Below are 15,270 nucleotides of genomic sequence, written 5' to 3'. Positions count from 1 at the left end.
ATAGTTTGAGGTTTTAGTAGGTATTTGTTTCTTACAGGGAGCAGCTAAATTGCATGTGTCCCACATCTCCTCTTATTTTCTCCTAATCCAGTAAAGCGAAACAGTGCTTGCAGTACTGTTGTGTCATTCATTTCACTCAGTTCTCTAGTTTTAGTAATTACAATATAAAGTGCAAGTGAGTTTATCTACTGCTTTTAACTAACTAAATTGGCCCCTGTATCTTCAACCCTAACGACAAAAATAAAATCATGGATTGCAATGAACGAAGCTTTCACTACAGATGGAAAAATAGTAATGTGTCAAGTGTGCGGTAAAAAAGTCGGGTGCTCCATGAAATCACAACTGGGGAGTCTTACGTATCCTATATCTACCAGATATTGATGTTAAATATTTTCATGATTTTACATATTTTGGTACATATTCAGCTTATTTATCTTACATAAATATGTACATATTTCACACCTTGATATTACATAAAAATCCGGTCCCTAGTTATCAAACATCTGCTTTTAAATAGTTCCCCCTGCTTTCTCTCTTCACTTGCTCTGGAAGTTTACTTACAGCATTATGGGTTTCTGACATTGCATGTTTGGACAATCCTTTTCTTTCCTCTGCTGCAAGCTTCCAATTCCTAAACTCTTGTTTTGATAAATGCTAAGCGAGTATGTCCAGAGGGAATTTTGTACATGCAAAGTAATATGCAGCATTATATATAATAGAGTACCATAGGCGGAGGCCCCCCCCAAACTTGGCCGAACTCTTTTTTTTTTTCTATTAATGTTAGAAAATATTGAATTCAAAAGATTTTTATTGCTTTTGTTTATGATTAAGTTTCTGTGCTTAAATTGACGAATTAATGTCTTCAGATCATGTGTCTGGACTATAATATTTATTTTAAATTTCTGAATGTATAAGAATTTCTGTACCTCATTTGAGGAATAGAAGCACTGCAATGTTCCTTTTGTAACAGCCTACATTGATGTGTTAGAACTCTGCAGGTGTTCAGGCTGCAACTTGGAGAAATATGAATAACATACTGGACAACAATGCAGAGAAAAAGAAAAGTGATCCCTGCGTAATTTGTAAACTTAAAGAAGAGATTAAATAAAATAATTAGAATTTATATTTCATATGACATCTTGCTTTTTAAATAAACAGATAAAGTAAATGTAAAATTAGTCCACGGCTGTGGAATAATGGTTAGCACGTCTGGCCATGAAACGAGCGGGCCCAGGTTCAAATCCTGGTTGGGACAAGTTACTTGGTTGGGGTTTTCCCTCAACCATTTGAAGCAGAATTGCTGGGTAATTTTCTGTGCAGGACCTCGGATTCATTTCGCCATCATTAATCCACATGTCATCATCCTCCATACCATAGCCCATGTTAAGTCCGTGGAGCGGCATGCTGTACTTGTACAAGAGCGCAGTCGTTCGGCTTCCCAGTCATTCACAGAACAGTAGTGGTAAGCACAATAAGCCTCAGGCTGCAGTGTAAGCATTAGAGCATATTTGGGCATTGTGCCTCACTGACCTTCACAGAGCTTATCGCTCTGAGTGACATCATCTTCACAGTCCCCGTTCCTCCCTAATGTAGCTCAAAGGTGTGGGCAGGTTCTAAATCAGTTTCCTAAGTAATATAAGTGGTAGCATAATGGCATTATCAAAGCAGTGTGTACGCGTTAGAAAACGATTATTTCATGAGAAATGGGAGGAAGAGTTTTTTTGCTGTTTAGAAGGGGAGAACATACGATGTATGTTATGCTCGAAAATCCTATTAGACATTAATAAATTTAACATACAACGACATTACTCCTTATGTCATAAAGAACATGCTGAATTAGAAGGTAGGACAAATTAAATGTTATTTTGTGCGAGATCGTGCGTATTTGCTTGTTTTCCGCACAGAACCAATATGCGGTAAGTGTGAAATACCACATTCAGTATTCCCAACCTAACACACATAACAATTTCCCTCTTCTTACCGCTTAAGCGCGACATTCATTTTACTGCTTTAGGCTTTTAACATATTATTTTTAGAGATGTTTAACATACTAATAATTATAAATTGGAAACTTACCACTGCAATTTCACCTAAATCGCAATGTTAATTATTGTTTTTATTTGCAAAAATTAAGTAAAGTCTACTACTCCACGAAACTTATTGCATTCCTGATACAAGTAACATTAAGGAAGCCGTGAAAAAATAAACAAGATTCCAGATGCCTATGTTATTACTGCAATATGTTATATAAATAATATTGTTAAAATATTAAAATGAAAAATAAATCATTATATAATCTTACCGTTTGTTTTAAGTTCGCATTTATAGACTGGGGGGGAAAAAAAGACAGACGTATATCACGGCCTGCTGGAGTATAGTAAACATAGAAAACATTTTATAGCAACAATGTTGAAGAAAGATATTTTGGTTTTCCGAAGTTGCCGTCATTAAACAGAAACCAAGATGGAGATTTCATTGCAACTAATTAGAAATTCGTCTTTCAGGTATGTAATAAACGATCTTCGCACAAAATAATGTATGATACACGAGCGGTATGTTTGTTTTCATGTTCTCGGGAATTAAAAAAGCTCAACTACGTTTCGCTTTTTCAATCTTTTCCTCGACCATGAAAACGTCAACATACCGCTCTTGTAACGTATATTACTATTTCGTACTATTCCGAAGAAAATTTACGATCTTAACATTTGCATAGTATACTAAATACGACATATACCTTAAACACGCTGCATAAAAGGTACGAGGAATTAAATGTTGTTTGTACGTATTATTTCCAAAAGAAATTTATAATAAATATATATCAAATGTGCGTAGAAAACGAAATATGATTTTCTGAAATTATTTTAGGTTGAGAACATGCAAATCTTGATAAACGCCAGAATATTCAAGAAACTAAACATAGATAATGTGATGGAATATTATTGGCTAGTTACGCAATTTCTTTCCTGTGAATTTAAATCAATTCAGCGACGGAGAAACAGTAAAGAGGTTTATGATTAAAGCTGCCGAATTAATTTGCCAAATTGAATAAAAGTTTTCGAGAGTTTCACGTTAACCAAGCGCTTTCCTAATAATTCGCCACTGACCGCCTTAGCGATTACAATAAGGTGACGCAGGTCACAGCAGTTTATATTTCCCATCCTACTCTGCAGTCTCCTCTCCTAGTAAACAAACTATTTCAAATCGAGTGCCTCACGTAACCGAAAATTGTGCCCATGTATGCCTTAGAGTCTCTTCTCTGTATAGGAAAAAAAATAATAAAATGGTCTGTATATTTTGTTACAATTTTACTTTATTTACAATACCTTTAATGAATGATCATATTACAATATACTGTACCAAGGTCAAGCTATAATGGGGGAGGAGATAATGTCCCCATAATCTCGTTCTATCGGGATTCTATGGTTTTCTTTACTCCCACCCCCCCCAAAGAAATGGTTCTCTCTCCGCCTATGTAGAATACTCAAGCCAGTCCCATGTCTCACACCAAGAGTACTGAAAAGCCCATCCAGCCATGGCCTGCTGAGACATGATTGGACAGGCAGAAAGGTAAGGTTGAGTATGTTCACTATTAAGATCTTTGGGTGCCTGAGAAAGAGATTTTGATGCTTATATTCTGAATAATGCTGGGTAAACTGATATAAAGACACAGAAAATACAACATTTAGTTTAACTGACAAAATTCTGGAGGCAGTTAATACAAAATTCCAAGTTGGAGGGATTTTGTGAGATTTATCCAAAGCATTTGACTGTATAAATCATAAAATGCTGCTAAACAAATTAGATTATTATGGAATTAAAAGCATTGCCCACCAATGGTTTCACTCATATCTCATAGATAGGAAACAGAAAGTCGAAATCAATACAACTATGAAATCTACCTCAACATGGGGAACTATTAATAATGGAATTCCTCAAGGATCAATATTTGGTCCCCTACTTTTTCTAGTGTTCATAAATGATCTTGCACACCTAATAAAATATATAGTGTCATCCCGTATTATTTGCAGATGACACAAATATAGTAATTACAGCCAATAACTCCAACACATTCCAATCTTCAACAGAGGAAATTCTCTTTAAAATATGTGACTGGTTCTAAGTCAAAAAATTAGTATTAAATTGTAACAAAACTAGCATAATTCATATGATGAAGAATAAGTGAAACAGAGAAAAATTCTTTCCAGCACCGGGATTTGAACCCAGGTTTTCAGCTCTACGCGCTGACACTCTATCCACTATCCGTTCCATTCATCCTTCATCATATGACGACGCACAATTTCTGCATGGAAATATCATATGTACTTCGGTACACTGTAATAATATGTGATATGCGAAAAATAATCACTTTGTGATTTAAGACTGCTCTTATTCTGTCGGATCCCAGCCACTTAGTCACTCTTAACGAGTGCACCTCTGCACATGTGTGGACATTGTGCCACTGTCATACATCTATAACGTAGTGCATGAGGGTAGGCCACTAGAGGGAACCCAAGAGGTGGAACTTAAACTGACAGGATTCAATCCGACATCAGGATGGGAATCCGGTGTGGCTTAGTGAATAGAGCATCAGCACGTAGAGCTGAAAACCTGGTGCCAGAGAGAATTTTTCTCCATTCCACTCATCCAACCACTGGCGTGACTCAGTCGGTTAAGGCGCTTGTCTACCAGTCTGAAGTTGCGCTCGGACACTGGTTCGATCCCCTCTTGGGCTGATTACTTGGTTGGGTTTTTTTCCGAGGTTTCCCCAACCGTAAGGTGAATGCCAGGTAATCTATGGCGAATCCTCGGCCTCATCTCGCTAGATACCTCTTGTTATCACCAATCTCATTGATGCTAAATAATCTCGTAGTTGATACGTCGTTAAATAACCAACTTAAAAAAAACACATTCCAATGTAAAGTCTATAATAAAATAATACAATTGTCACTTACTACAGAATTTTATTTGGACCAAAGAAACGAAACAAGATACACTGAAATGTCTGAAGAAATTGTAATGTTACAATCATAATTCAACCTCTGATTGAGATTCTGGATGATATGTATATGTATTGTCAGGAACTACATCTCACTTGGTGATGTCAGAGGAAAAACAATTATTTGTATGCATCTGAAGTATGATTAATGTAATATGTAGCTAATTGCCGATGTATGCAATGGAGGGGGGAAAAGAACTGGCCACCCTACCCCATTATCTCCTGGCCTAGTTACTTGTAAGTGGTGCCATGTTGGTATCACTTGTGAGGTTCAGACCTGTCTTCAGAGCTGACAACACACAATTCCCTACAAACTTGATCATGAGCAAATTTAACATCAGCATTTCGATAATAGCAAGAGCTAGTTTGGTGACTTTTTTTTTTTATTCGAGCCTTACTTGTTTATTTGCCCAAAATTATTTTATTTATTTTTTTTTTGGGAGAGGAAGGGGGAATTAACTATTCTGAAATGGACCACCATTTTTGTTTCAAAATATATTCAGCACTGGCATTTTTCCTTTTCGATATAGATAGGCAGAATATTGGGGCTGCCGGGTGGCTCAGTTGGTAGAGCAGCTGGCTATGGACTGGAAGGTCCGGGGTTCAATCCCAGGTGGTCACAGGATTTTTCTCGTTGCCAAACTTTCAGAACGGCCCCCCGAGGTTCACTCAGCCTCCTATAAAATTGAGTACCGGGTCTTTCTGGAGGGGGGGGGGTAAAAGGCGGTCAGAGCATGGTGCCGACCACACCACATCATTCTAGTGCCGAGGTCATGGAAAGCATGGGGCTCTACCTCCATGCCCCTCCCCAAGTGCCTTCATGGCATGTTATGGGGATACATTTACCTTTTTTTTTTTTTTTTTTTTAAGGCAGAATATTATTGAAGTTGTTTAAATTTATATAGTTGCCTGAAGTTCAATTTTCTGATTCTGTATAGTTAAAAAAATAATCAGGTTTTTTTCGATTTATTCTTAAATGTAGGGCTATACCTTTTTTTGAAAGATGGGACATGACAGTTAAGCGGCCAAGCTTGCAATGTTGCCAATATGGACTACCACGCTGCCAGCTGATGGAAGCTAGCAATTGATGTTAAGATGGCTGACGTAAAAAAATTCATTGACAATTGACGCAAAGGTAAGAAAACAATACAAAAATCGACAGAGAATCAAAGAAGAAACGTACCAATGCCAACACTGTGTGCACAATAAATGTCGCCAAGAGAGCTATTAAGCACTTGCCACGTGGGAACGGTAAGTCTGGCAACTCAACCGTTGTTACCATAGCAACAGGCCTACCACGCTATGTGACATTCAGTTGTTTTTCCGATCGCAACGCTCCTGTCATGTCCCATCTTTCCATAAAAAAAAAAACTAGCTCCTGATTGGCCCACAGCAGGAAGTTCCATTGATAGCTTATACAGGTTTTTCATAAGGAATAATGCAAATAAAACTAAAATTAACTCATTTTCTTTAAAATGCTTGCATACGTCAAATTTAATATTCGAAAGGAAAATTTTACAAAAAGGAAACAACATTTTCAGTTATTATTGTACAGAGTGTGACATCATTGACAACATATTTTTTATTTATTTATTTTTTCTGAGAGGTTAGTATTTTATTTAGTTTCATACAAAACATTTGGTTGCTATGGGAACAGTTGTTCCTAATGATTCTATCTGGTATCAACAAGATGGTGCTCCCCCTCATTATGCTGTCCATGTTCGAGAATATCTGGAAGATGTTTTTCCAAACAGACGGATTGGAAGAAGAGGATTTATAGAGTGGCCTGCAAGATCACCAGACCTCTCTCCATTTGATTACTTTTTATGGGGATTTTTGAGTTATAGTCTCTTTGTTACGAAGCCTGCTAATATGGAAATTTATTTTTGAAGTATTGTTAGTAATTAAGACTTCCTATGTGATAATACATGTACTTAGTTTCTATTTATTTTTGTAATTTCAGTTCTGAATGATTGTTGATAGCTGAAGTGGACCATAAGAATATTTTTTTTATCCAATGCCACCAGGTTGTCTTTTCGACATTTCTGGTCTTCTCTCCTGGCATTGGCTTAGTTGTAACCCACTTCTGAGGTTGGGACGCCTGGAAGGTATAGTTACATCACCGCAATGATATGATAGGATGATTATAATTATGTGGTGCCAGGAGAAGTCTTAAATCTAAACTTAACCTACATTCCAGACCATGAACGAACACAGGAATAATCCTCTTTTTAGGAAAAATTCCTATGCTCTAACTGGGAATCGAACCCGGGGCCTCATGAACTATAGCCAGAAGCTCTGACCACTAGACCATGAAGCTGGTCCTGTAAGAACATTGTAAGTAGAATTTTTGAATGGTTTACAAAAACAATGAAAAACTAAATAGAAGAATTAATATTTGAGGAGAAAAATTCGCTCCGGCGCCAGGGATCAAACCCGGGTCCTTGGTTCTACATACCAAGCGCTCTGACCACTGAGCTACGCCGAATTCAATCCACAGCACCGGATCGAACTTTCCTCCTTCAATGTTTCCCTTTGTGGCCTGACTCCAAGTTAGGCATATATGTTGACGTATATGTCTAGTGTCAACTGCCATTATACTAGGAGCGCACTCAATTGAGTGACTTATTTGGCCGGGATTCCGCAGTTATGATGCACTGCTAGCTGTGAGAATTGTAAACATTACAGAGATTATTCTGTAGGACAAATTAATAAATCCATAATTAAATAGAAGCTGGTGCTTTTTACATTGAAATCTTTTCACAAATTTGTCACAGCATTTTTACAACCTACTTCAATTCATCTGGTGTCATAATACCAACATTTACTTTAAAGTATTAATTTTTAATTCACCTCAAATATTGTTAATAATAATATTTGATATCATAATTTATTGCCTGAATGCAACAACTAGGTAACCTGATTTTTCATATTTTGTGACATCGCCTATCTACTTATTTATTGCACTAAGGAATATGCCTCGTTTTCTTTTACCTATTTGTTATATTGGAAAATAGATGTCGCTGGTATCGTTCGATCAGTTACCTAGATCCTGGATTACATTTTGTACGATTTTTGCTATGCTATAAAAGAGGTAACTAAAAAACGCAAATTTCAAGTTACCTAGTTCTTGCATTCAGGCGACGAATTGATGTTAACGTTCACTCTTGTTTTCGTGTTCTCTTCCTAAGTTACAATTGTCACAAGTTCTATCTGACAACTCCTCATTGAAAAAGACTTTTTAGCATAAAAAGTTGAAAACTGATTATTCCAAAAGGGGGACTACGGGAGACTCTGACTATGAAAATCTTATCACTGACCTTCCTTAGTCAAAGCACACCACAAAATTTCAGAAGAATTTAATTAAAAATGGCAATTTTTTTATTTCGAACTTCAAGCCTCTCTGCTAAAAAAATATAGAAAATGCAGATATAACCTTTTCATTCTCACATCACGAATTATTTTTAATGCAATCTTTTAAGACGAAACTGAAAACAAAATAATGCATTCATGTACCTGCTGGGGGGGAGGGGAAGTTGCGAAGTTACCATTCCAATTTTCTTAGGCCTATATTACACTATCAAATTTGTGTCACAGAAATTTGATAAAATATACTGGGTGTTCATTTCAAAGTGTGTCATGACGTCACTGTTGTGAGTCAGCGATTTGAAGCGAGTTTCAGCTTTTATGTCAGAGAAGTTGCCTATATTCAAGGCGTTCAATCTGAACTTCAGAACGTGTACGGTATAACTTCAACGTCGTAGCAACAGATTGTGGTCTGTATGGTCTGTGTGCTACCATAACCTCTTTCGAACTGTGTTTTGCACGGGCAAGTCGTACGCAGGCTATTTGTTATCATTGGTTGTGTACAGCAACATTCCACAACACAAATCAAATGCTCCGTGTCCATGTTGACACTCGAAATTAATGTCAATGAATACATAAGTAATCGTCTTGACTCTCTCCCCATATCCCGACAGTAAGAAAAAAACTCACCTCAGTAGACTACATGTTTCTAAACAGTTCACATTCCTGCCACTACAGGCGTTACCGTACGTATCAGTACGTATTCTTCAGAATGAACGCCGTACTTGCTAGGCAACTTCTCTGCCTCATAGGTAATTCGCTTTTGCTGAAGTGTAGGAAGATTGAATTCTCTAGGCTCATCGGCTAGCCACATGACGGCATACAGTGAGCCATGACACACTTTGAACTGAACACCCAGTATATGATAAAATCTTTTACAGTGTAATATAGCATATATGATCACATCTAGCTGTGACAAAGTTCTGTGATAAAAGTTATGATCATCATCATCATCATACCTTTGATAAAATCTGTGACTGAGAAGAAAGAAAATGGCGGCCATTAAGTACACATAGTCCGTGAAAACCACAAAACTTTTAATATCATCCATTATTAAATACTTAGGCCCGGTTGCAGAAATGCAAATCAAATCAGTGCCTGACCGCCAATCAGTTGATGTCTGATTTATTTGATTGTTCATTGCGTTGCACAAACGTGAATCTCCAATCAATTTGTCTCAATTTACTAATTGCTGATTTGAGAAAGAAATACATTTGACAACAGCGCTATTTAGCAACCATAGCCAATTTGATGCTCTTTAAAAGTCGCGAAACGAATGCATCAAGTGTGCGGTGACTAGGAAAACAAGTGAATGTTCAAGTGAATGTTTTGCTGTTTTGTTGCTTTTTGTAGAAAGTAAACAGGCGGATTCTATTTGTATATAGGCTACAATATAGTGGGGGGGGGGGAAACCTGAGGGGCTTCTGTTGTGGAATTTGCTAGGGGAGTAGACAAGAAATTGGAATATGCATAACCTCCATAACCCAAAATAAATCCATTTCCCATCTCTCTGTTTACAAATGGAGCTCGTAACCTACTCATTAAAATATTGTGTTGTCATGTGTAGAACCCTGCCAACGGGCTACAACATTCCAGAATTTCAATGATGGTGTAGACTACATATTGCCTGTATATTCACAGAAAAGAAACCTTTTCTATTTCGATAAAGTTCGGCATCATTTCAACCACGTGATTGGATGGGGATGTGAGCAGTATATACAACCAATATTAGGCTACTCTTGGAAATCCTGACATGGCTGAAAATTCTCTCTGGATTTCAAATCGTTCCCTGTTTGAAGTTTGGGGATTTATGAGAGCCTGCCATAACAAAGCAATTTCATACGTAACATTCCTAACTACTCGGCAAATAGTTGATTTGTGGACCCTAACAAGATAACCCAAGACCGCCTGAAAAATTCAAACAGCATAAAATCTCAGCATTATTAGAACTTGGTTCATAGGAGAAAGTGGAAGGTTTCGATTTGTCTGTCTGCATATATTTGTTTCAATTTTTGAAAGTAACAAAACACACGAATCCTTACTTAACCTAAATCTTTGCTCAAATTTTCTGTCATTATACATAAAAACAATTCATGTCTATCACGGAAACGCTTTCTTCTTAATAATATTTTTTTTCATTCTAAAATTTCTTCATCAGAAAAATCCATTATGTCGAAAACAATATTGTTACACTATAACTATTTACTATATACATTACAGTAACTGCATTATAAACAGAACAACATAAATAGCCTACTTGATCGATGATCAGTGACTTAACCAGCAAAAATCTGTTGATCAAATCTGATGGAAGACTGATCTCCGATCAAACACTGATTGTTCTTTCTGCAACAGAAATAGAACTGATGGCCAATCAAACCCTCCTTGATTGCCAATCATATTTTGATCGGTGTTTCTGCAACCAGGCCTTAGTATATATATATAATTTCACATCTTCACACTGAAGCTCTCTCAGTAGAGTTTGATGGATTCCTTTTGTATTTTTCTCCCTCCTCCAATCTCTAACCTAAATCGTCGGCTTAAAGACTTGTAAACCTGCTAACAAAAAATAAATTTTACAGGGGAAACAAAGAACTGAGTGTATATTAACTCTGAAACTTCCCCACCTGTACTTTATATTTGATCCTAAAGTTTCAGACAATTTATACTCAGTTTTTTGTTTCCCCTGTAAAATATTCATTTTGTTGGTTAGCAGGTTTACACTCTAAGCCGACAAAAAATATATTTTTTCTTTGATTTCTTCTTTAGTATTAATGCAATAACCATTACTGCATATTTTACAGTTACAACAAGATAGAACTGTTGTGGATCCATTATTAGAACTGTGATGAAAAATGTGATAAAAGATTTGACATAGTGTAATACAGTCAAAATCTTACATTTGATCATATATATTTGATAAAAAATTTTAACATATTCTGTGATACAGAAATTTGATAGTGTAATATAGGCATTACGAAGTTTGTTACATCATTTTATTAAGTTCAAATTGAGCACAATATTTTAAATGTGTAAAAATCGGTGTTAACTGGGATACTATAAAACAAAATCTATACAGTGCATAAAGCCACTTACGAATGGCATACTTAAAAAAAATCTTTCTACAAAGCTGTATCACATCAGTTATATATGCTGTGTACCTATGGAGATTTTTATCTTTCGGGAAGACAAGAAAATCATATATCTACTGAGACTGTATTAATTTAAGAAATGAAAACGTGAATGTATACAAATTTATTGAGCAATACCACAATATTTTATGGATTTCTCCCTTGGTACCGAGCTTTAAAAAAATGTCAAGTATAGAAATACATATGGTATAATCTTTCAGTATTCTGGAAAAAGAACTGACATGCAAGAAGTCAATCACTTTGAATAAGTTCTTTTGTCAATGTATCATTAATTCAAAGGCCAAACTCCATTATTATAAATAATTGATTAAATGGCGATCTTACTCGTGTTAATTGTGTAACCATGTGCGGCTTACAGCTGTTTCAGTGCTTCTTCACATCATCCTCAGAACTAGATCTCGGCATCATCTCGAACTTCGCTGCCTGTTGTGTCGAGAAGTTCGAGATGACACCAACATCTACAGTACTTCCAACTAAAGATTGAAGTAGACGTAAACAAAACCGAAATGTATTACTCCGCAAATGCAAGCTAGCTACCAAAGCAGCCACCTGGGCGCATTATTTTCAGCACGTGAGCACGCAGGACAGCCACCGTCTGATATATTGCAGACATTTCAACACATTCATTGAACTAACCTGTAAAATGCTCACAGAGGGTTAATATTTATTATTTCTCTACTGGATTTTCCTTTTTTGTAGATTCGTGATTGAATGTTATTCTTTGAAGAGTGGAGAATTTCTTTAATTCTACAGAAATTTATTTGAGGTTGGCAACACTGAATCCCCCACTGTGTTATACCAGCTGTGCTGATGTGCTCTGTGAAGCTGCAAGTCACCTTGGGAGGGATTTAATACCTATTATGCATGTGCATTGCCATAATACATGTTACAATGATTTAACACGCAATGTCTGAAACTACTAATATAAACATGTTGTTTAAATCGTAAGAAAGTGTTCTTATAAGCATGTTTAATTCACTCGTATTCCATGTATATTATACATTTTATTGTTTTAGAAGGAACTATTTTAATGTGAGGAAGATGACGAGAATGAGTTTGGAGACGTGTGTCCAATAGCCAATCAGGAACAATTATCCCACGTGCATTTATTTACATTTACTTCAATCTTTAGCTGGAAAGAGAGTAGTAGACTCTGAGGATGGTGTGAAGAAGCACTGAAACAGCTGTAAGCCGCACATGCTTACACAATTAACACAAGTAAGATCGCCATTTAATCAATTATTTATATTCAAGTGTTAAAAGTAGTGTACGAAAGATTCAGCATGGACCATTATTACAGTCAGACCTACGAAAGAAAACTTACTTTATTAAATAAAATAATATTTAAAAATGATAAGACCACATAAAACATTTGATGGCTGCGCCGTGCTAGCTTTCTTACACGACAATGCATGCTGAAAATAAATTTAAGGAAAAATGTTTTAAAAACCACTTCGCCTTTACAGAACAGGAAAAACAGAAATGATTAAACAATTGTATGTTGTTATTCAAAAATATTTCAGTTGACAGGAAAGATTCTCCAGATTTTATTAAAAATGGTACTAGTATCTTACGTTTGCATACAACTTGGAAAAAAAAAAAAAAAAAGTTACAGTACGTGCAGAAGATGAAGAAGCATGGACTGGAAGACATCTCTCTTTAATGTCATCTAACAGTTGTAATGGATTGTTCTTGATTACATACAATAAAGCATTTTCGTCAGAGATATACATTTCTGCTGGAGGGAAAGACACCTACAACACAATATTGACACAATACTTTCAGTCATTTACAAAATAGAACTGCAGCATTGGTAATCACTCATACCTGTCTTCATCAAAAGCAGCAGAAAATACTGGGGTTTTGTACATATATTAAATTTTTAGGGTCATTAATAAGGAGCGGATTTCTATGTAATTAAATATTCTTTTTGCGTGAGATAAAACACAGTTAACAAAGTTAAAAATTCCGAACATGAAGTTTCAAGTTTAAAACCCGAATTTTATTTCACATAAAAACACATATTTTCACAAAAAAAAAAAAAAAAAAAAAATGTAAATACATATTTTCAGGAAATCTGTTATAAACACATAAATCTTGGAGTTTTTTTTTTACTTAAATAATTGTTTTTTACAAGAACTTTTAAATATTTTAAAACTAAATCAATTATATCACTCAGAAGTACATTATCTTTTTTAAGAATTCTTGGTTTGCTTCGTGTTTCTAAGCACTGTGTGGTGTATCCGTGATCCATTTTCGTAATAGTATTGCCTCAAGTTCTGAGAACTGCTAGACAGCATATCAGTGTTATTATTTGAGAATAAATTAACATCGATGAGGAGGAGAGGTCTTGCAATACATAATTAGGAATGTTTATTGTTGCTGAAGATGATTTCATTTCATTCTTTGTTTGTGAAACAACAGATAAGAGATCGGGTATGAACATTATTTGATTTAAACAAATCTCTCGCCTCTCGCTCATGTCTATCAAGTAAGGCAACATATATTGTTGTGATTCCCTGTTATCGGGCTTCGTCAAACGATATCCTTAAAGATATATTGAAAGATGGTTGTTTAAAAAACGATTTGGCTTTCCTATTAGCAAATTTAAGCTTTTTGTGTGACACCATAAAAAAAAACTCGAAACATCCAAAAACCTGTTATCTGAAACAGGGAGGTGCGTGCCGTGGAAATTAAACTAGACTTGCTACCAGGTTCAGAAGCACAATTACTAAGGGACAAATTCCAGAATGTTTTTGAGAAAAACAGTAGATATAAAAAAATGTGTAAAGTTGATCAAGTATTGGAGGGTGTGCCTGTAGGTGAAATTGACGGTGTATGTGTTTGTGACATTCCTCTCTTTAAATAGGCACGTCTGACGTCCTGTGATGTGGAAAGATCGTTTTCACAGTATAAGTCATTGTTCAGAGATAATCGGCATGAATTTATGATGGAGAATTTGGAGATGATCTTTGTTGTTCACTGCAATTCTCGGCCAACTACTAGCACTCAAGTGTGGTTGATGAGTACCTTACTTACTTACTGGCTTTTAAGGAACCCGTAGGTTCATTGCCGCCCTCACATAAGCCCGCCATTGGTCCCTATCCTGAGCAAGATTAACCCAGTCCCTACCATCATATCCTACCTCCCTCAAATCCATTTTAATATTATCTTCCCATCTATCTAAGGCAGCATTGGGATGACTCAAATTGGTTACATAACTGTCAGCATGGATTTCGGGGGGGCTATTCATGTGAGAGTCAATTAGTAACGGTATGTCAGGATTTAGAAGATGGAATAGATTCCAGTAGCCAAGTAGATGCAGTGATTATTGACTTTTGATGCGCATTCGATGTAGTCCCACACGATATATTGTTGGTTAAACTACAATCAACGGGGATTGACTTCAGAGTGCTCCAGTGGATCAAGGAATTTTTAACTTGTCGCACTCAGAGAGTACGGGTAGGGGAGGAATTATCGAACCCAATTGAAATTACTTCCGGGGTCCCGCAGGGGAGTGTCTTGGGGCCTCTTCTATTCTTGACTTTTGTAAATGATCTGCCAGTTAATATCTTGTCTAGGGTTCGCTTATTCGCGGATGATTGTATGTTATACAGGGAAATAAAAAGTCATGAAGATACTACTCTTCTCCAGAATGACCTCAATAGAATAAATGATTGGGCAATAGCCAACAAAATGAAAATAAATTCTCTAAAGAGCAAAGCCATCAGCTTTACAAGGAAAAGAAATAAAATA

At 36.1% G+C, this 15,270-nt stretch overlaps 1 protein-coding gene across 2 annotated transcripts in view; it reads right to left on the bottom strand.

The window, feature by feature from the left end:
- Positions 1 to 13,142: 13,142 nt before the first annotated feature.
- The window catches only part of Usp10 (ubiquitin specific protease 10), a 101,466-nt gene continuing 99,338 nt past the window's right edge, over positions 13,143 to 15,270 (bottom strand). For both annotated transcript variants that reach the window (XM_069831953.1, XM_069831954.1), the window contains one exon: positions 13,143 to 14,697. The gene's annotated coding sequence lies outside the window, so the exon portion shown is untranslated. The remainder of the gene's footprint in view (positions 14,698 to 15,270) is intronic.

Source organism: Periplaneta americana, chromosome 7 (assembly GCF_040183065.1).
Source record: "Periplaneta americana isolate PAMFEO1 chromosome 7, P.americana_PAMFEO1_priV1, whole genome shotgun sequence".
Lineage (NCBI taxonomy): Eukaryota > Metazoa > Arthropoda > Insecta > Blattodea > Blattidae > Periplaneta > Periplaneta americana.
The sequence above is the reverse complement of the archived record's forward strand: the minus strand, read 5'-3'. Positions and strand labels throughout refer to the sequence as shown.